Genomic DNA, 22,472 nt, shown 5'->3' with positions numbered 1-22,472 from the left:
TCCCTGACTTTTAATCTTTCCAACATTCGTCCCAGGCAGAGGAAGCTGAGCGAGGGGAAGTAATAGAGGGGGGAGGGGTGGGGAGAGAGAAGGGAGGGGGATGGGGGAGGAGATGGCTGGGTATATTTCCATTGGAAGAGAAACCATCTATTATTCCGAGGTGTTTACTGGAACTTGCGTGCTGGTTACGAACTCCATTGCTTTCTGGCAGTGGCCCTCTCTACGGACTTCACTACCCAGTCGCACAACCAGCCAAGTATGACTCGAGCCGTAGTAACTCCCTCGTCAACACTTACAAAAAGCCCCCAGAGTCTAATGACGTCCCTTCCTGCTGCGCCTCCTTCTGGTTTTGTTTACTAACATAGACGTGCTGGAGTACAGCTTCAATTTTTAACAGCTTATCCTCCCTGAGAGAAACCATCTTCACAAAGGGCATTAAGTGTTAGAAAACTTCCAGCATTTCTTCCACTGAGCATCGAGAAACAGACGGATTTTGGGCTCAAAGTCCATATCCCCCTGAAAGTGACAACACAAGAAGATAGGGTAATAATGCAGGCAAATGATATGTCTGTCTTTTGTTTCCTCAGGCATTCACTCTGCCAGCCTGCAGATCACCCTTGGGCAAGGGGTAGCACCTGATGGACCCCCGACCAGGGTCACGTGAAGCCACGGGGAGCAGGTGGTGGATGGTCGGATGAGAAACTGGTGCATATCACAAGTCCTGGTTATGCGACCACTGACACCAGGCAGACAATCTCTGAAGAAGGCAATGACAAAGCACTTTTGTTGGAAAATTTGCCAAGAACAATAATGGTCACAGAGAGACCGTTATCACCTTTGTCAGATGACACGGCAGGAAACAGAATGAAAAGGCAAGGATGTAATGTTGAAATTTTATTAAGTACTGGTGAGTTCTCACTTGGGGTATTGTGAGCTATTTTGGATCACTTATCCAGAAAGGATATGCTAAAATTGGCTTTCAAAGGAGGTTCATAAAAATGATTGCAATTGAATGGCTTGTCAAATGAGAAATGTTTGATGGCATATGGCCTGTATTCCCTGGAATTCAGAAGAATGAGGGTGACCTAACTGAAGCTGATCAAATGGTGAAAGACCTTGATAGGGTGGATGTGGAGAGGGTGTTTGCTATGGTGGGAAAGTCTAGGACCAAAGGAAACAGCCTCAGAATAGAGGAGCTTCCTTTTAGAACGGAGATGAGGAGGGATTTCTTTAGCCAGAGAGTGGTGAATCTGTGGAATTCTTTGCCACAGGCGGCTGTGAAAGTCAAGCCTTTATGTATATTTAAGGCAGAGGTTGATAGATTCTTGGTTGGTCAGGGCATGAAGGGATACAGGAAGAAGACAGGAGGAAACACAGATCTGCCTTAATGAAATGACAGGGAAGACTCAAAGGGCCAATAGACTAATTCTGCTCCTAAACCTTATGGTCTTCTGGTCTTATAACAAATGTTTGAATATAAAAGTCAGGAAGCCAAGTTATGGATGTTAAAACTTGGTTTTGGCTACAGTTGGGGTATTGGGTGCAGGTCTGATCACGCTGGTACAGGAAGGATATGAAGAACGTACTTTTGAACACACAGTGAGACCTTTTTATACGTGTCCAAGCATCCCTGATGGCAGCAGCAAAGGTGAAGGTGATGGTGGAGAAGGTGTCTGGAAGGGAGACACAAGGACGCTGGAGTTAAAAAATAAACAGACCTCTGGAGAAACTCAGCAGGTCAAGCAGCATCTGTGGGGGGGAATGGACGGGTAACGTTTCAGGACTGAGAGGGTAGAATTAAACATTTCACCGTTCGTCCTCAAACCAAGACCTCTAGTATTAGTACCACCCGAGCTCAGTAGGAAAAACAAACAGGAGAAAATCTGCAGATGCTGGAAATCCAAGCAACACATAAGGGGAAACTTCTTCACTCAGGGGACCATGCGAGTGTAGAATGAGCTGCCAGTGCAAGTGGTACGTGCAAGCTGAATTTCAGCACGTAAGAAGAGTTTGGATACGTACCTGGAGGGATGTGGTCCCGGTGCAGGTCGTTGGGACTCATCATCATCACCAGCAGCCATGCCCAGTTTGAGCTTTGACTGCCGTGGCCCACACACTCCTGTTTCGGGTCAAGTGGATCAGTTCATTGGTATTCATTTCCAGTTCTCTGGCTGCTGTCTCCATCATCATCTGTCTTTGCCTTCCTCTTGCTTTCTTCCCTTCAATCTTTCCCATAATTACTGTGCATTCTATCTCCTCTTTCCTAATCACATGTCCAATGAAGTTCCGTTGCCTTTTCATGATCTCATACATTATTTCTCTTTTTGTGCTTGCTCTGTTCATGACATCCTCGTTAGATATTCGTTTCATCCCTGATATTCTTTGCATCCTCCACAAAAACACATCTCTGCTGCTTCAATTCGTTTCCTCATGTTACTAGATATTGCACAACATTCTGAACCATGTGACATAACTGGATAAACGCAACATTTCGGTACTCTGAGGTGGGTTGTCATGCTTAGTTTAGTGTTGGTCAGAATACTCTTCATTCTCGTAAAGGTGTCTTTTGCCATCCCTATTCTTCTTTTGATGTCCATGTTGCACCTGCCATCTGATGTCACCCAGCTTCCTAAGTAGCAAAAGTTCTGTACTTGTTTTATGTCTTCCCCGTTTACTCTCAGCCTGCAGAGAGGATTCTCCTTCTTTTTGGATATCACCATACATTCTATCTTTTTGCAATTGATAGATAGGCCCATTTTTGCACTTTCTTCAACAATTATATCAATTAAGTTTTGTAGTTCATCCTCCGTACTTGCAATTAACACAGTGTCATCCTCATATCTGAAATTATTGATGTTTTCTTTGATTCCCAAGATGTCTCTTACTTTTTGTAATATTGTTTCACTGTACACATTGAACAAATCAGGGGAGAAAACACACCCTTGTCTAATGCTTCTCTTGATTTTCGTAAACTGACTCACTTCTCCATCTATTCTTACAGCAGCAGTTTGTTTCCAGTACAGATTTCTGATTAGGCGGAGGTCTTTCAAATCTAGTTATTTCAAATAACATATTGTGCTTCACTTTATCAAATGCTTTTGTGCAGTTGACAAAACAAACAAATCCTTTTGCACTTGAATAGCCCGTTCTGATAGTATCCTTAACATTCACAAAACCACATTGTTTTTTACCTATTTCAGCTTGTATCTTACTTTTAGCTCTTGTCATCAAAATTCTTAGAAGTATCTTGGTGATATGACTCGTTAAACTAATGGTCCTATGTAATTCACATTCTATTGCTCCAGGTTTCTTAGGAAGAGTGATAAATACTGATTTTTTCATCCCTTCTGGTATTATTCCAGTCTCATAAATGTCATTGATTAAATCAGTAAGCTTTTCAATTCCATAATCTTCAAGGGCGATAATTTGTTCTATTACTAATTCATCAGGATTTGCTGCCTTTCCTTTCTTCATCTTATTTATTGCATTACGAACTTCAGATTTTAAAATACTTGGAGCTTCAATGTTCTTCTTAATTTCTGATCTTTCGCCTCGATCGTCTTCAAACAATTCCTGAATATACTCAGTCCAACTGTTCATAATCTCATCTTTTTCCATAATAATGATAACGTCCTTTGCTTTCAAACATCCACCTGAAGAACAGAGGAGCTTTTTTACCAGTGATATTCTTGATTTGTTGATGTAGCCTTTTTGGATCAGTAATAGGGATTCTTTCTAGTTGCTCACATTCCTGGTTTAACCATTCTTCTTGGGCTTTTTGACATAAGATTTTAACTTTTTTATCTAAGGATTTATATTCTATAAGATTTGCTTTCTTCTGTCTCCTTTCTTCCATCAGATTTTTGATTTCATCTGTCATCCATTTATTCTTTGTGCTTTTTTCTTTTTTAGGAATCATTGGCTTTGCTGAATCTACCAAGGCATCCTTCAGAGAGTTAAAGTTCATGTCTACATGATTGCTATCATCTTCAACAGATTTTATTTCTAGACTTTGAAATCTATTCCTTACTTCAAGTGTAAATTTTGGTCTTAAGTTTTCATCTTTAATTAATTGCGAGTAGTCAAGGATTGTTCAGGTTTTTGCTTCTTTAGTTTTTCAGTTTTACTTTGACGTGACATATTACTGGGTTACGGTCACTATTACAGTCTGCATCTGGATATGTTTTGCATTGAGTCACTGAGTTTCTAAATCTTTGGTTTATAGTAATAAAGTCAATTTGATTTCTGGTGTTATCACCTGGACTTTCTTCAGACAAGTCTTCAGAATTGTCTTGAAGATCCTCTTGGCGCTGTTGTTGTGTGATACATTTTGTGAGTTTGACCATGGTTTTCTTAGCAAATAGACTCTAGGGAACCTAGTATCTAGCAACGGTGGTTTGCTATTGCCTTCCATTGGGTCAACTGAAGAAATCGCCATTGCTCTTCCCAAATGTTCATCCGCCTGTCCTATAGACGTTGTCATTTGAGGTCCTAGCTCATAATTTCATTTACTGAACCTGGCAGATCTGCAGTTGGCCTTCACTCATATCCTGAGCAGGAACCCTTGCAGGAGCTACTGTCCCGGGTCAGAGCGGCCCTGGGAGCAGTGAACGACTACGGGATAATTTCACCTTCCCCAAAGCTCTGAAAGTCCCCAGTCAGAGCCTCATTATTAGTTGCAATTTAGAGTCATACCCAGGACTCTTTTTGGGACTAGGCAGTTTAAATGGTTTAGCATGGACCAGAAGGGCCAAAGGGCCTGTTCTGAGCTGTTCTTTTCTATGACTCTATGGACTCACTTTCAAGGATTCTTAACACACATGTTCTCAGTATTATTTATTTACTATTTATTATTATTATTATTATTATTCTAAAACATTTTGTCTCAGCTCAAGCTGGTATTATGATTATTGTGACTTTTTCTGAATTTGCAGTTTGTCTTCTACACACTTGTCAGTCTTTGTGTGTAATCTAATACATTTCTGTTCTGCTGCAGATTGTTGTTGCTCTCTGTGCCCCGTGGTGCATCGGGCGACAGCCTTGCTGTTTCTTTAGCATTTGTCTGTTTCTTTACGAGCACGAGTTGCCAGCTCAATGCTCAACCCAGCACGGATGGAAAGCGTGCAGGGAGCCGGCTGGATTTGAACCGAGACCACTCGCCTCGAAGTCTGGGGCAGATGCCATTACACCACCGGCTGGCTCGGCTGTGAATACCCACAAGAAAACGGATCTCAGGGTAGTATATGGCGACATGTATGTACTTTGATAATAAATTTATTTTGAACTCTGATCTTTTGAAAAATATATTTTAGTCATAACAACACGCACAGTCTTGATTAGCTTGTGGTAGGAAAGACGCCATTAGCTGAGAAGAGTGCAGAAGAGGTTTACAAGAATGTTGCTGGGATCGAAGGTCTGTGATGTAGAGAGAATTTAAGCAGGTTAGGGCTTTATCCAATCCAGAGAGAAATCGAAAGGGCCACTGCGTTCAGTTTTTTTCCCAGAGCTGGCGAATTAGGAACTTGAGGGCACGGCTTCAAGGTGAGGGCAGAGAGAGGGGAATTTATTTCACAGAGGGTGGTAGGTGTGCGGAACAAGCTACCAGCGGAAGTGGTTGAGGCATGTACATTAACAACATTTAAAAGACGTTTAGGCAGCTACTTGGAGAGGAAATGTTCAGTGGGATAAGGGACACAGACAGGCAAATGGGACTAGTTCAGATGGGAGTCCTGGTCAGTTCAGAAAGATGGGCCGAATGGCCATTTCCTGTCTGTGCGACTCTATGGCTAGGGATGGGTTGCTGTGGCCAGTTAACCTAAGTCTTCTGATGTGGGAGGAATTCCAAGTGCGGGAGAATAGGATGGCATTTGAGGGCCAGCACAGTCACACCAGGCTGAAAGGCCTGCTTTTATGACGAGTGTATCTGTGACCATGACTCCACCTGGGAAATTCTCATGAGTTTAGTCTCATAGAGAGCTTGGCAACTACGTTTGCAGATGCAGAGATGATGTCACCCCTGGCCAGGAGCCAATGGTCGCTGCCTGGGAGGAGAGAGTCAGGGTCAAATTCAGGTCAGTGGAGCTCTGAGGCAGTAGCTCTCTGTTGAGTAACCACTCAGCGAGCTGAAAGACCAGGCAGTGCCTCAGCCTAACATCTCACACTGAAGCAATCTCTACTCAGTCCCTCACGGTTAAGCCGGGAACACTTGATCTAGTGATCAGCGAAATCGCTTTACATAACCGATTGGGCTTCATTACCCACCACAGTCCATAGGGAATTTGCACATTCTCCCGATGATCGACTGAGCTTTCTCCAGGTACTCTGGTTTCCTCCCAAGCCCCAAAGACGTACGGTTAGTGTCAGTGAGTTCTGGGCATGCTACGTTGCTGTGGGAAATGTGATGACATTTGTGGACTGCCCTCAGCAAATACTTGGACTTGTTGGTCTTTAGTGCCAAATCTGTCTAATCTCAGTCTCACCTACAAACACCATGGTTGGGGCTGAGAGGCAGTAATGCAGCCATCTTCTGTCCCTGGGGCCTGCTACTGGCCAATGAATCCATGGACACCCCCCATCTGGGGAGCCTTGGTTTTATGGTCGTTCCCAGCTTGACTTGAGCACTTATTGTCTAGGCTTTAATTTAAAGCCTCAGCATTGTACTTTCATTGTCCAGGTTTCAATGCCCATGCCACTATATCCAGGCCTTAGTAACCAAGTCTCACTGTCCAGGCCTCACTTGCCAGAGTTCAATGTCCAACCATCAATATCCAGGCCTTAGTAACCAAGTCTCACTGTCCAGGCCTCACTTGCCAGAGTTCAATGTCCAACCATCAATATCCAGGCCTTAGTAACCAAGTCTCAATGTCCAGGCCTCACTTGCCAGAGTTCAATGTCCAACCATCAATATCCAGGCCTTAGTAACCAAGTCTCAATGTCCAGGCCTCACTTGCCAGAGTTCAATGTCCAACCATCAATATCCAGGTCTTAGGGCCCCAGTCCCACTGTCTAGGCCTCATTCACAGGTCTCAGTGCTCCTTGTAGATGTGCTGAGCGGAGGGTAGAGCTTTTCGTGTGATGGACTGGGCTGTGTCCACAACTTGCTGTGGGCGTTTCTATCCTCATGTTTCCATACCTGGCCATGATGCAGCCTGCCAGTGAATCTCCACCGTGCATCCAGTGTATGTAAGCCTGTCAAAGATCACACGCTGTATCTGGCCAAACTTCTAAGAAAGCTGCCTTCTTTGAAGTGGCCTGTATGTGCTGGTCCTAGAACAGAGCGTTTAATATGATAATACCAAGGAATTTAGTTTTACTGATCCTCTCCACCTCCAATACCCAAATGAAGACTGGCTCATGGACCCCAGCTTTCTTCCTCCTATTGTCAATAATCAGCTCTTTGGTTTTGACAATAGACAATAGGTGCAGAAGTAGACCATTCGGCCCTTCGAGCCTGCACCGCCATTCTGAGATCATGGCTGGCCTTGTCCCCATATTCCTTGATTCCCCTATCCATAAGATACTTATAGATAGATAGATAGATAGATACTTTATTCATCCCCATGGGGAAATTCAACTTTTTTCCAATGTCCCATACACTTGTTGTAGCAAAACTAATTACATACAATACTTAACTCAGTAAAAAAAATATGATATGCATCTAAATCACCATCTCAAAAAGCATTAATAATAGTTCCTTCTTGAAAACATCCAGAGAATTGGCCTCCACTGCCTTCCGAGGCAGTGCATTCCAGACCCCCACAACTCTCTGGGAGAAGAAGTTTTTCCTTAACCCTGTCCTAAATGACCTACCCCTTATTCTCAAACTATGCCCTCTGGTACTAGACTCTCCCAGCATCTGGAACATATTTCCAGCCTCTATCTTGTCCAATCCCTTAATAATCTTATATGTTGCAATCAGATCCCCTCTCAATCTCCTTAATTCCAGCATGTACAAGCCCAGTCTCTCTAACCCCTCTGCATAAGACAGTCCGGACATCCCAGGAATTAACCTTGTGAATCTACGCTGCACTTCCTCTACAGCCAGGATGTCCTTCCTTAACCCTGGAGACCAAGACTGTACACAATACTCCAGGTGTGGTCTCACCAGGGCCCTGGACAAATGCAAAAGGATTTCCTTGCTCTTGTACTCAATTCCCTTTGTAATAAAGGCCAACATTCCGTTAGCCTTCTTCACTGCTTGTTTTGCTGTTTTGCTTGTTTTGTTGGCTTGTTAGAGTCCAGGTCTCACTGCCCATATCCCACTCAACAGGCCTAAGTGCCCAGTTGTCAGTATCATGCCTCAGGGCCCAGGCCTCACTGTCCAGGCCTCAGTGCCCAGCCATCAACATCCTGACCTCAAGATCCAAGTTTCACTGTGCAGGCCAGATGGGAACGAGGGCCCCGGTGAGTGTCAGGGGACTTAGGAATTGGGGACCACATGAGTAGAGGGGGGACGTTTGAACTGGAGCTCAGAAAGCAGGGATGGAATTTCAGACGGGGCTCCAGTGGGGGGGAAATAACTTGGGAACTGAGGCTCCACAGGTGGGGGGGGGGGGCATTAGGAATTGGATTTGATTCCAAAATATTATTTTTTATGTAGTTCAACTTTCCTTATGCTTGCTTATATGTTTATATAAATCACGTGTATGTGTAATTGTTGAGTGAGGTTTCAGTAATTGTCATACAGACATTTATTTGCTGTAGTTTCTCTGAAGCTTGTGTCATGTCCTTGTTCCATATACTGACCACCCTCTGTACAAAAAAGAAGAATTGCCCCTCAAGTTCTTATAATATCTCTCCCCTCTCCCCTTGAGCTCCGGACTATCACTGCCTGTAGAGCGTAGGTGAGTGGCAAAGATCTGGGGTTGTGGTTGTGGCTGTGGGAAGATTAACAGGGTTGCCCTGGGAGCTACTATTGACTTGATGGGCCTATTGTCCTCTTTCTGTGCTGAAAGGGAACGTGATTGTTGTAAGGATCCAGAGGGGGTTTACGAGACTGATCCTGGAATGAAACAGTTAATATATGAGGAATATGGAAGAATGAGGGGACATCCCATTGAAGCCTCAATAATAAATGAATCTCAATGTAGGTAGCATATGCTGATATACAGTACATTTATTTTAATAATACATTTACTTTGACTTTAACTCCTGACCTATTGAATATTGAAAGTCCAGGAGAGAGTAGACGTGGTGAGGATGTTTCCAGTAGTGGGGGAATCTAGGATCAGAGGACACAGCCTCAGAATAGAGGGACGTCCCTTTAAAAATGAGGTGAGGGGGAATTTCTTTAGCCAGTGGGTGGGGAATCTGTGGAATTCATTGTCACACATGGTTGTGGGGACCAGGTCACTGGGGATATTTAAAGTGGAGGTTGATAATTCATAGTCAAATATTATGGGGAGAAGGTAGGAGACGGTGTTGGGGGGGAATAATAAATCAGCCAGGATGGGTTTCAGGGGCAGCTTTTTCCCTTCTACCATACAATCCCTAAATGGACACTGAACCCATGGACATCACCTCTCCTTATATATGTAATTTGTTTTTGCACTGTTTTCAATCTATTCAATATACATGTATATACTTACTGTAATTGATTGATTTTTCGTTCTATATTATCTTGTGCTGCTGCTGCCAAGTTAACAAGTTTCAGAACGCATGCTGATTCTGATTGTGGAAAAGACTCATTGGTCCAAGTTACCTAATTATACTCCAATGCCTAAGAGACGATGGTGTTACGAGAGTGAATCAGACCTTCCTCTCCAGCACATTTTCCACTTCTCACACTTGAATCCCAGACAAGTCATTGAGCAGAAGGAAAGGGTTAAGTAATAGCCATCATCTGGTTGTGGTTAAAGGATCCATGGGGAGCCTGAGTCACTAGGTTACTGAAGCACATAAGGTATTGCACAGGAAATACTCGGCACGCAATGCTAGCTCATGATGTAACAGGCCTTCTCCCCTCATAGTGAGCAGTGCTTCGATCAGCACCTGCAGCCTCAAGAGCCCCCTCTCTACACAATCCCACCCCTCCCACAGTCACGATTTGCTCAAACAAAGTGATCCCAACCTTCCTGCTCTCCCTGGGCTGAGGCCAAGGCCTGACTGCAGAAGGTTAAAGATAAAGGTTAGCTTCATTTGTCACATGCTCTGCAATATGCTGTTTGCGTCAATGGCCAGTGCGATCCGAGAGTCACGCTAGAGAGGCAAGGAAACCTGGCACTCAGAAGGAAAACAAGCTGGAGACTTGTTTTTAATTTCAAAAATAGACTTTATTTATATTATAAAACAACTAACACAGCACAAAACTTTCAGCACAGCACAGCACAAGAAGTTCTGAGCAACACACACAACACTGAAAATAAAAGATGGGATTAATTTTAGGTTTAAAATTGACTGCCTGGGCTGAAGATTCCAATTCAGATTTATTTATCACATGGACAGTGAAACATGCATTGAAATGCAAGTTATTCACATTAGCAAACAACACACTCAAGGGTGTGCTGGGGTGGGGGAGAGTTGGGGTCAGAATGCAAGAGTTCAGCACCAAAGCAGCATGCCCATGTATCATGCAAAGGTATTGGTAATTGGTAATTGATCTATTTACTGTCACTTGTACTGCGGTATAATGAACGAACTTATACTGCGTCCTAGAAAGGATGTGCTGGCATTGGAGAGGGTCCAGAGAATGATCCTGGGAATGAAAGGCATTTGACGGCTCTGTGTCTGTGTGTGTTGGAGTTTAGAAGATCTCATTGAAACCTACTGAATATTGTAAGGCCTGATTGAGTTGGGTGTGGAGAGGATGCTTCCAGTTGTGGGATAGTGAGGGACTCTAGGACCAGGGGGCACAAGTACGTCTCTTTAGAGCAGAGAGGAAGAGGAATTTAGAAGAATGAATGGGGTTGTAAATACTGAAAGGCCTAGATGAAGAGGATGTGGAGAGGATGTTTCCAGTTCTGGTGGAGTCTAAGACCAGAGGGCACAGCCTCAGAATAGAGAGATGCCCATTTAGAACAGAGGTGAGGAGGAATTTCTGTAGCCAGAGAGTGGTGAATCTGGGGAATTCATTGCCATAGACAGCTGCGGAGGCCAAGTCGTTGGGTATATTTAATGCAGAGGTTGATAGGTTCTTGATTGGTAAAGGTGTCAAAGGTTACGGGGAGAAGGCAGGATAATGGGGTTGAGAGGGAAAATAAATTGGACAACATAGAATTATAGGAAAGTACAGCACAGAATCAGGCCACCTAGTCCATGCTGAAACCATTTAATGATCGAATGGTAGACCAGACTTCATGGGCCGAATGGCCTAATCCTGCTCCTTATGGAGTAGCAGCCAGTCAATATCTTTAGTAATTTATAAATCAGAATCAGGTTTATTATCACCGGCTGTGATGTGAAATTTGTAATAAACCACAGTACCATTGTCACTCTTGAATCTCCTTTCGGTGATAGACCCTCTCCTTGTTTGAGGAGCTTCCCCACCTGACTCTGCCTCTCCATGTGCGGTAGTGGAAGGAGCCCAGTTTGTGGTCCCTGGGAATGCCCCACAGAGTACTTGCATTGGCCGCATCGAAATTCAGTATATCCCTCAGCACATATTCCTGCAGCCTGGAATGTGCCAGTCGGCAGCGTTCCCTTACGGACACCTCGCTGTCTTTCAGGGGGCCCGTGCTGCTGATCGGTGGCTGCCTGGTCTAGAAGCGAGTGCTTCAGTCAGGGGGAATCTTCCGCAGGATTTGCACCTGGGCCCTGGCAAGGTGGGCATTCGGTCAAGGATTCCACTCAGCCGAGCGCATGATCCTCCTCGGAGGTTGCGACGGTGCCCACGTGTCCCTGGAGAAGGAGCGTGCCGTGTCCACGGGTACAATGGAGGATGTCCGTGGCGAGGGGGTGGGGGGATGCCACAGGGTCTCCAGTCTCAAGTGCGTCTGGATGGAGATGATTATGTTCTAATTTGAAGCGATTGGCTTTGAATAGTGTGAATTGTGGAATATTGTAGTGATGTGATTGGGCCGGCTGCTGGTGTAGTGGTATCAGCACTGGCGATGGTCCAGAGTTCGAATCCAGCCGGGTCCTAACCTGGGTAGCAGCTGGTATCTGTGCGGAGGCCTGGCAATCTACATTCCACAAAAGCCCAATGGACGGCTACCCCATCCATAGGGTCGCCGTGAGTCGACGACAACCGGACAGCGCTCAGCAGAAACAATGATGTGATGCTGCAATCACTGAATTGATCTCCTCCAGAAATAGAAATAAAACAAGTTTCAGGTGGACTAAAGAGTCTCACATAGATACAGAAGCCTTAAGTCCCACACCACTGGGTTCAGGAACATTTCTTACCCTACAAACTTCTGGACAGGCATGGATAACTTCACTCACCGCGACTCTGAACTGATGTTTCAACAACTAATGTTCTCAATATTTATTTTTTATTTGCACTGATTGTCTTCTTTTGCACGTCGGGTGTTTTGTAGGTAATTGTTTATGTAAATTCTGTTGTATTTATTATTTCCCTGTAAATGCATGCAAGAAAATGAATCTCAAAGTAGTATTGTTATATTATACATACCAGGATAATAAACCTGCTTTGAAATTTGAATTTGAACTTTGAGTTGCTGACCTTCCAGCACCACTTGATGTATGCTTGGTGTGCACACCCGGGAACAGCCCATCGATCACTGAGTCCTCCAACAAACTGAGACACTGATCCAATTTTATTTTTGCCTCATTCCTCTCAACTGCCCCCAGATCCTTCCCCCACAGTCAAACCCTTGGGGAAATTTCCAGTGGCCAGTAAACAGAGAAACACACCCAGCTTTAGGACGTGGTAGGAAACCAGAGCACCCGGGGATAAGTCCATGTGCTTAGCGAGACAACGTGCAAACTCCACACGCAGACAGCACCAGAGGCCGGGACTTGAACTGAGAGGCAGTTGTGTTCCCTTGCCTTCAGTGAATCCAACTGTCCCGTCCTGGAGAGCTGCCTCCAAATCCTGAAAAGGTGCAAGTTGGGACAATAATTGGTCAGTGTGAGTGTAGATAAACTGTAAAATGGGAGTGTGGGGCGAATGAAGGTTTGGATTAGTGCAAAAGGGTGCTTCATGGTCAGCACCATTCAATGAGTCAAAGGGCCTGTTTGCTGCTTGATTCATTGAGATGCAGAACTGGTCTCCTTGCTGAAGCCTCAATGAGCCAAAGCCTCCTGTCCCCACTCCAACACCGGTCCACTTACACAAAGGCCGCTCCCACAATGTCCACTCAGCTTAAATCTAACTTCTTTTTTATTGGTCCTTGCCAAGTGCCTAATTATACACAATCCAATGTCTCCTCTGGAACTGTGTGTACAAAATGTGCCAAGTGCCTCCACTCTCTCTTCATCTGCAAACCGACGCAATGTGGAAGCCTTAGGAAGGGAGCAGGGGAGTTTTGCCTGGATGCTACCTGCATTGGAGAGCAAATCTTAAGAGGAAAAGCTAGGGCTTTTCTCTTTAGAGCAGAGGTTCTCAACCACTTTTATGCTGTGGACCTCTTCCATTAAACGAGGGGTCTGTAGACGCCAGGGTGGGAACCCCTACTTTAGAGTGAAGGAGGATAGAAGGTGACTTGATAGAGGTGTACAGGATGACAGGAGGCACAGACACAAGCTATTCTGCAGATGCCGCAAATCCAGAGCGAAACACACAAAATGCTGGAGGAAATCTGTATCTATGGAGAGGAATAAATAGTTGACATTCTGGGCTGAGACCCTTCCCAATGAAATGTCAAACATCTGCAGATGCTGGAAATTCAAGCAACACACACAAAATGCAGGCCAGGCAGCATCTATGGAAAAAAAAGTACAGTCGTCGTCTTGAGCTGGAACTCTTCAGCAGAACTGGAGAAAAATGCTGAGGAGCAGATTTAAAAGATGCAAAAGTAGATGAAATCTCTTCTGTTAATTCCTCTCCATAGATGCTGCCTTACCGGCTGAGTTCCACCAACATTTTGTGTGATAAAGAGGTATAGATTAAGTGGATGGACTTCGTCCAGGGGCAGAAATAGCTAATATGAGGGGGCACAATTTTCTGGCAATTGGAGGAATGTATAATGATTATAGTAACTTACAGTAATTTTTTTATCTCATGCCCTGCACTGCTGACTTAATTTCACAGAATATATCAGTGCTAATCAACTTAATCGTGATTCTGTTCCGAAAGTCCTGATAAATATCATTTTCCTCAAAATGTTATCATTGCCTCTTACCTCTGACTGAGTAAGACTGACATTCCTCCACCGATTTTTATGTGATGGAGGCAAGTTTATCATGATGCAACCAGCTCTGCCATGCTCTGATAGGTATTTTGCAACGCCAGGGTCATACCAAGAGCTAGTGATGTAACATCCTGCAGTTTGTCAGCATTGCAGCTTCGACATTTCAGCCAGCAGTAGAAGGAGCCAAACAAAGCCAGGTCATACTGGTCTGCAGTATTACGCAGGCAACCCTGAGGCTCCCAGGTAGAGCGCAGGCCTAACCCTCCGGTACTGCAAGCTAAACCTGCAAGTTCACATACCTCCCTTGGGAGTTCAGGCTGGAGACTGGAACCATTTAAAGTTCAGCCCTGACTCTGGGGAAAGAACAGAGCCTGCAAGGCATTTCATACTGTGTATGTTTCCAACTCCCTTCTGGAAGGCCCCTCCAGGTTTCTACACCGGATAGTGAGGGGCTGGGCCCTTTGCGACAAACACAATGTGTGCATTGTTTAAAGAGGAAGTGTGATTGACAAGGCAATATCAATAAACTGTATTCATGGAGAAACACAAGGAATATAAAGGAAAGCATGCAGTCATGTGTAGCATTTCCAGTAATCATTTAATGAAAAAAGTATTGTTGAAACGATTATAGAATCAGAATTGGATTCATTATCACTGACTTCTATTATGTGGAGTGTCATTTTGCCACAGCAGTACTACACAAATACATAAACATACTTTAATTACAAAAATAAAGAGTCTAAATTAAAAGGAATAATGAAGTAGTGCCGATGGGTTCATGGACCTTTCGGAAATCTAACGGCAGAGGGGAAGAGCCACTGAGTGAGGGTCTTCAGGCTCCTGTACCTTTTCCCCAATGACAGTAACAAGAAGAGGGCATGTCCCAGATGGAGTGGGTGCTTAGTGATGGATGCCGTCTCGTTGAGGCGTCGCCCTTTAAAGACGTCCTCAGCGGTGAGGAAGGCTGTGCCCGTGATGGAGCTGGCTGAGTTTACAACCCTACACGGTGGAGCCGCCATTCCTGATGGTGATGTAGCCTTCTCAGAATGCCCTGCACGGTACAACCATCAAAACTTGTAAGACTGATACAAAGTGGAAACAAGCCCATCGTCCCTCCAAATCTGGCCAGACCATTTAGACTAATCCCATAGGACAACATAAGACCAGTACAGCAACAAGGTTTTGACAGACTATTTGAGGCCTCCATTGGTCAGGGTTTGACCATGGATGTTGTGTCCTGGCTGTCTATGTGATACGCAAACCAGGGCAGTATGACATGTAGAGCAAGCTGTTGCCCATTGATGCACCATCAATAACTCTCTCTGAGACGTAAAGGCGAGATATCGGCTTTATTGACTGGAAGAAGGAACAAGCAATGGTTGACCACCATACTACATCCTGGAGACTGAGAGGCCGGGCTCAGACCTCAATCGCCTTTATACAGGGGTCTGTGGGAGGAGCCACAGGAGCAGTCAGCAGGGTCGTGTCCAGACAGGCATATGTAGTTCACCACACCCATGTAGCAGGCTCCCCGTCCCCATGCAGACGACGATTCCAAAGGAACAGTAGAGACAGACACTGTTTGGCACCAGCAGCATCACAGGAGTTACCGGCCAGCGCTGAACTCAACTCAGAACCATCCTAGGGAATCCAGCTCTGGACTTTTTCCTCAGGGTTTACTCCCAAGGCCTATCCCATGAGTGGGTATAGTCACTTGACAGCAGGAGATTTGAGATCAGAGTTTTCCTCTCCCAGATGAGCTTCCAACCACAGCTGATATCCCATCTGCCCAAAGCTACTGGTTTTAAGGTGCCAGTAACCCACCTCTGCCCTTTTCCCTGTAGAAATGGTTCTGCTAGGCTACACATGAAAGTTGGACATGGTTGTCAGAGGTTATTTGAGATGCACGTCATCAGGAGCATTTATCTCATCTGGGTGGAGAGGGGGGAGGGGTGTGTGTGTGTGTGTGTGTGTGTGTGTGTGTGTGTGTGTGTGTGTGTGTGTGTGTGTGTGTGTGTGTGTGTGTGTGTCTGTTCACGTGGATGAGCTAGAGAAAAGATATCTATTTATCTGAATCTGCTTTGGGTATAATCTGGTGCAGTGAAACACCCAGATATCTTTCTGTAAAACAACAGGAAATGATGGAGTGGAGATGGCAGAGTGAGGTAATCACAGGATTGCTTAAAGTTATCGCATGATGCGAGAAGCTAAAGTTAGTGCTGGCTTGAGGAGGAAATTCATCTATTGCAGGAGCTGCCGAGGGTTTGCCAAATACACACATCCTCATGCCGAGCTGCAGTGGAATTCCCCCACCTTTGACCTAGTGGCCCAGGGCACTAAGACCACATTCATCCCCCACTGCTCTGTCAATGAATACACATCATGGATGAATGATAAACCTTGCCCGTCAGTGCGGTGTATTTTCGCAGTGGTTAGCAAGTGCAATTGGTATGTTACATCATGTTAAACTGTGCTTATGTTATTGGGTCAGCAGACTGAGCTAGGAATCAGAACTATGAATAGTTGTACCCATACATCTGGCCACATTTAATCTGCTGCGCTTTAAGAGTTAGGCTCATACCATCATGATTCCATCTCCAATTTCATGACTGTTCCCCATAACATGTGTCTCTCACAGAGTCAAGGAGTCAAAGGCATTAGTCAGACTTCACTTGGAGTATTGGGAGCAGTTTAGGGTCCCTTATCTAAGAAAAGATTTGCTGGCATTGGAGGGGGTTCAGAAGAATGATTCCAGGAATGAAAGGGTTAATGTATAAAGAGCATTTGATGCCTCTGACCTGCACGCACTGGAATTTAAAAGAATAAGGGGGGATTCTCACTGAATCCTATCAAATAGAAACATAGAAACATCGAAAGCCTACAGCACAATACAGGCCCTTTGGCCCACAATGCTGTGCCGAACATGTACTTACTTTAGAAATTACCTGAGGTTACCGATATCCCACTATTTTTCTGAGCTCCATGTATCTATCCAAGAGTCTCTTAAAATACCTTATTGTATCGGCCTCCACCACCAATGCCAGCAGCCTACTCCACGCACTCACCACTCTTTGTGTAAAAAACTTACCCCTGGCATCTCTGTACTTACTTCCAAGCACCTTAAAACTGTGCCCTCTCATGCTAGCCATTTCAGCCCTGGGAAAAAGCCTCTGACTATCCACATGATCGATAACTATCATCATCTTATACATCTCGGCAAACCATTCCGCGCACTCACAACTCTATCTGGAAACAAAACTTAGTACATCTCCTCTGTACTTACTTCCAGGCAGCTTAAAAACATGCCCTCTCATGCTAGCCATTTCAGCCCTGGGAAAAAGCCTCTGACTATCCACACAATCAATGCCTCTCATCATCTTATACACCTCTATCAGATCACTTCTCATCCTCCGTTGCTGTAAGGAGAAAAGGCTGAGTTCACTCAACCTATTCTCATAAGGCATGCTCCCCAATCCAGGCAACATCCTTGTAAATCTCCTCTGCACCCTTTCTATGGTTTTCACATCTTTCCTGTAGTGAGGCGACCAGAAATGAGCACAGTACTCTGTAATCCATCCCTCCACTTCCTCATCCAGGTCATTTATAAAAATCACGAAGAGAAGGGGTCCCAGAACAAATCCCTGAGGCCTCCACTGATCACCAACCTCCATGCAGAATATGACCTGTCTACAACCACTCTTTGTCTTCTGTGGGCAAGCCAGTTCTGGATCCACAAAGCAATGTCCCTTTGGATTCCATGCCTCCTTACTTTCTCAATAAGTCTTGCATGGGGTATCTTATCAAATGCCTTGCTGAAATCCATATACATTACATCTACTGCTCTTCCTTCATCAATGTGTTTAGTCACATCCTCAAAAAATTCAATCAGGCTCATAAGGAATGACCTACCTTTGACAAAGCCATGCTAACTATTCCTAATTATATTATGCCTCTCCAAATGTTCACAAATTCTGCCTCTCAGGTTCTTTTCCATCAACTGATCAACCACTGAAGTGATTGGTCAGTTGATGGAAAAGAACCTGAGAGGCAGAATCTATCTGATCTATAATTTCTTGGGCTATCTGTACTTCCTTTCTTGAATAAGGGAACAACATCTACAACTCTCCAATCCTCCATAACCTCTCCCGTCCCCATTGATGATTCAAAGATCATCGCCAGAGTCTCAGCAATCTCTTCCCTTGTCTCCCACAGTAGCCTGGGGTACATCTCGTCTGGTCCCGGTGATTTATCCAACTTGCTTCTTTCCAAAAGCTCCAGCACATCCTCTTTCTTAATGTCTATATGCTCAAGCATTTCAGTCCACTGTAAGTCATCCCTACAATTGCCAATGTCCTTTTCATTGTGAATGCTGATGCAAAGTATTCATTAAGTACCACTACTATCTCCTCTGGTTCCATACACACTTTTCCACTGTCATACTTGATGGGTTCTATTTTCTCATGGTTTTTCCTCTTGTTTTTCACATACTTGTAGAATGCCTTGGGGTTTTCCTTAATCCTGCTCACCAAGACCTTCTCATGGCCCCTTCTAGCTCTCATAATTTGATTCTTAAGCTCCCTCCTGCTAGTCTTAAAATTTTCTAGATCTCTATCATTACTTAGTTTTTTGAACCTTTCGTAAGCTTTTCTTCTTAACTAGATTTTCTACAGGCTTTGTATGCCATGGTTCCTGTACCCTACCATCCTTTCCCTGTCTATATGGAACACATATATGCAAAATGCCACACAAATATCTCCTGAATATTTGCTGCATTTCTGCCATACATTTTCCTGAGATCATCTGCTCCCAATTTATGCTTCTAACTTCCAGCCTTATAGCTTCATATTCCCCCTTACTACAATTTAACGTTTTCCTAACTTGTCTGCTCCTATCCCTCTCCAATGCTATGGTAAAGGAGATGGAATTCTAATCACTATCTCCAAAATGCTCTCCCACTGAGAGACATGACACCTGACCAGGTTCATTTCCCAATACCAGATCAAGTACAGCCTCTCCTCTTGTAGGCTTATCTACATATTGCATCAAGAAACCTTCCTGAACACACCTAACATAGTCCACCCCATCTAAATCCCTTGCTCTAGGGAAGAGCCAATCAACATTTGGGAAATTAAAATCTCCCATCACGACAACCCTATTATTACTGCACCTTTCCAGAATCTGTCTCTCTATCTGCTCCTTGATGTCCCTGTTACTATTGGGTGGTCTATATTGACTCTTTCCTGCTTCTAAATTCCACCCACAGAGGCTTAGCAGACAATCCCTCCATGACTTCCGCCTTTTCTGCAGCCGTGACACTATCTCTGATCAGCAGTGTCATGTCCCCACCGCTTTTGCCTCCCTCCCTGTCCTTTCTGAAACATCTAAAACCTGGCACTCTAAGTAACCATTCCTGCCCCTGAGCCATCCAAGTCTCTGAAATGGCCACAAAATCATAGCTCCAAGTACTGATCCACGCTCTACGTTCATCCGCTTTGTTCATGATACTCCTTGCAGTGGAATAGACACATCTCAAACCATCAGATTGAGTGCATCCCTTCTCTATCACCTGCCTATCCACCCTCACACTACCAATAAACTTCCTCCATTTGTCAGCCAACTGGCCCTTCCTCCGTCTCTTCAGCTCGGTTCCCACCCACCAGCAATTCTAGTTTAAACTCTTCCCAATAGCCTTAGCAAACCTCCCCACCAGGATATTGGATCTCCCTCAGATTGAAGTGAAACTTTCCTTTTTGTAGAGGTCACACCCACCCCAAAAGAGGTCCCAATGATCCAGCAACTGATCGAATCCCTCAGCCACGCTCACTCTATCTCCATCCTTATCCTCCACCTCACCCTATTTCTATACTCACTGTCGCGTGGCACAGGCAGTAATCTTGAGATCACTACCCTTGTGGTCCTGCTTCTCAACTTCTTCCTTTCCCATCCTGCCATCTTCTTCCTTTCTCTATCCTTCTGAGCGACAGAGCCAGACACAGTTGCTTCCCCCTGGTGGGTCATTTCCCCCCCTCCCAACAGTACTCAAACAGGAGTACTTATTGTTAAGGGGGACAGCCACAAGGGTACTCTCTAGTATCTGACTATTGCCCTTCCCTCTCCTGATTGTTACTCACTTATTTGCCTCCCGAGGCCCGAGTGTGAGTACTTGCCTATAGTTCCTCACTATCACCTCCTCACTCTCCCTTACCAGATGAAGGTCATCGAGCTGCATCTCCAGTTCCCTAAGGAGCTGTAGCTCAACACACCTGGTGCAGATGTGGCCATCCCAGAGGCAGGGAGTCTCCCAGTCATCCCGCATCTGACACCCAGGACAGAACACCGGCCTCACAGACATACTTCCTATTCCTATTCTTCACAAGTAACTTACCTCGTCTTGATGCGTTATTGCCCAAGCCCCAATGAGCCAAAGCCCTCTCACTCTGACCCCCTCTACTCGGGCGCCCACCCTATAAAGCTGTCTTGTTTTAAAATTCTTCCCGCCGGTCTAACTCGCTGACATCCACGCGCCTCAGCGTTCGTGTCTCGATCCAAATTTTGAAAGGCCTTGACAGAGTGGATGTGGAGAGGATGTTTCCTAGATTAGTGGAGTCTAGGACTAGAGGACACAGCCTCGGAATAGAGGGGCATCAATTTAGAATAGTGGAGGCCAAGTCATTGGGTATATTTAAAGCAGAGGTTGATAGGTTCTTGATTAATCAGGATGTAAAGAGTCATGGGAAGAAGGCAGGAGAATAGGGTTGAAAAGGATACTGATTTGGCCATATTGGAATGGTGATGGGTCAAATGGCTAAATGGAGCATCTATGTTTTACAGACTTATGTATAAGCCCATTGGGCCAATTGAATTCAAGTCAATCATCCACTCACTCAAACCCACTTCCTTCTCTTCTGCAGAGAGTGGTGCGGACAGCCCTGCGCATCTGTAGTTGTGAACTTCCCATGAATCAGGATGTTTACAAGGACCGGTGTGTAAAAAGGGCCCGTAGGATCATTGGGGACCCAAGTCATCCCAACCACGATCTATTCCAGCTGCTGCCATCCGGGAAGTGGACCAACAGGCTCCGGGAAGCTTCTTCCACCAGACCATCAGACTGATAAACTCACACTGATTTGAGTGTATTTCTATGTTACATTGACTGTTCTATTTATTATAAATTAAAATGCACATTTAGACAGAGATGTAACGTACAGATTTTCCTCCTCATGAATGTGAATGATGTAAGAAATAAAATCAATTCAATTCAATTCTTAACTTTCACCCATACACCAAGGGCAACTTACAGTGTACCAATTCACCCATCTCTCTGGTATGTAGGAGGCTACCTGAGCATCTGGTGGGGGTACAAGGGGAGAGGAGGTATAACCCACACAATCATAGGGAGGGTGCGCAAACTCCGCACACAGTGCTGGAGGTCCGGGTCGAACCCAGGCCTCTGGGGTCTTGAGGCAATGGCTCAACCCTTAGTGCTGTCCATGCACTATGCACTCCGAGAGTCACCAACCTGCCTCATCCCTTACAGACCAATTTAATGGTCTACATCCAAGAGCTGAAATTTCACCATATGAGTTGGGGAGATTGATTCCATTAATCCAGCATAAATCTGCTGTATCTTTCTTTATTTAAAAAATGGATACCAGTAACAGGCTTTTAGTTATGAAACTTTGTAAACAATCCAAGTCACTGAGGTTCTTCCAGAGAGGAAAGCTGCTGCCCTTATCCTATCTGGTCCTGTGTTGTTTCAGGCTGACAGCAATGTGGCCGACTCTGTCGGTGTGCCTTCTAAAGAGGCTCCCCAAGTCCTGAGCTGATCCAAGTTGCATGACTGGAGTGACTCCATCGGACTGACTATAACATCTTCCCAAGAATCGATGGTTTAGGAACAGCTTCTTTCTCTCTGCTAATAGATTTCTGAATGGCGCATGAACACTACCTCACTACATTGCTCTGTTTTTCAATGCTTTTTCAAACAAATTTCTTGTTGTAAATTGTAGATTTTTTATAGGTATTGCATTTACATTCGCTTGTTCTGTGCTGTGTCATATGACGTTGGTGATTATGGTCTTTCCATGACCATGACAGCACTTGACAAATTTGTTGACAGGAATAATTTGCCACCTTCTGGGCGGTGTCTTTACAAGACGAGTGACTCCAGCTATTATCAACACTCTTTAGAGATTGTCTGCCTGGCGTCAGTGGTCGCAT

General features: G+C 44.8%; 1 long non-coding RNA gene across 1 annotated transcript; it reads left to right on the top strand.

The window, feature by feature from the left end:
- The first annotated feature begins 170 nt into the window (after positions 1–170).
- LOC140718420 (uncharacterized) lies at positions 171–21,368 on the top strand. Its single transcript, XR_012096683.1, has 3 exons — positions 171–256; positions 588–5,253; positions 21,164–21,368. It is a non-coding gene; the product is annotated as an uncharacterized lncRNA (long non-coding RNA).
- Positions 21,369–22,472: the final 1,104 nt, after the last annotated feature.

Source organism: Hemitrygon akajei, chromosome 2 (genome assembly GCF_048418815.1).
Source record: "Hemitrygon akajei chromosome 2, sHemAka1.3, whole genome shotgun sequence".
Lineage (NCBI taxonomy): Eukaryota > Metazoa > Chordata > Chondrichthyes > Myliobatiformes > Dasyatidae > Hemitrygon > Hemitrygon akajei.
This window is presented reverse-complemented; position numbering and strand designations above follow the sequence as displayed.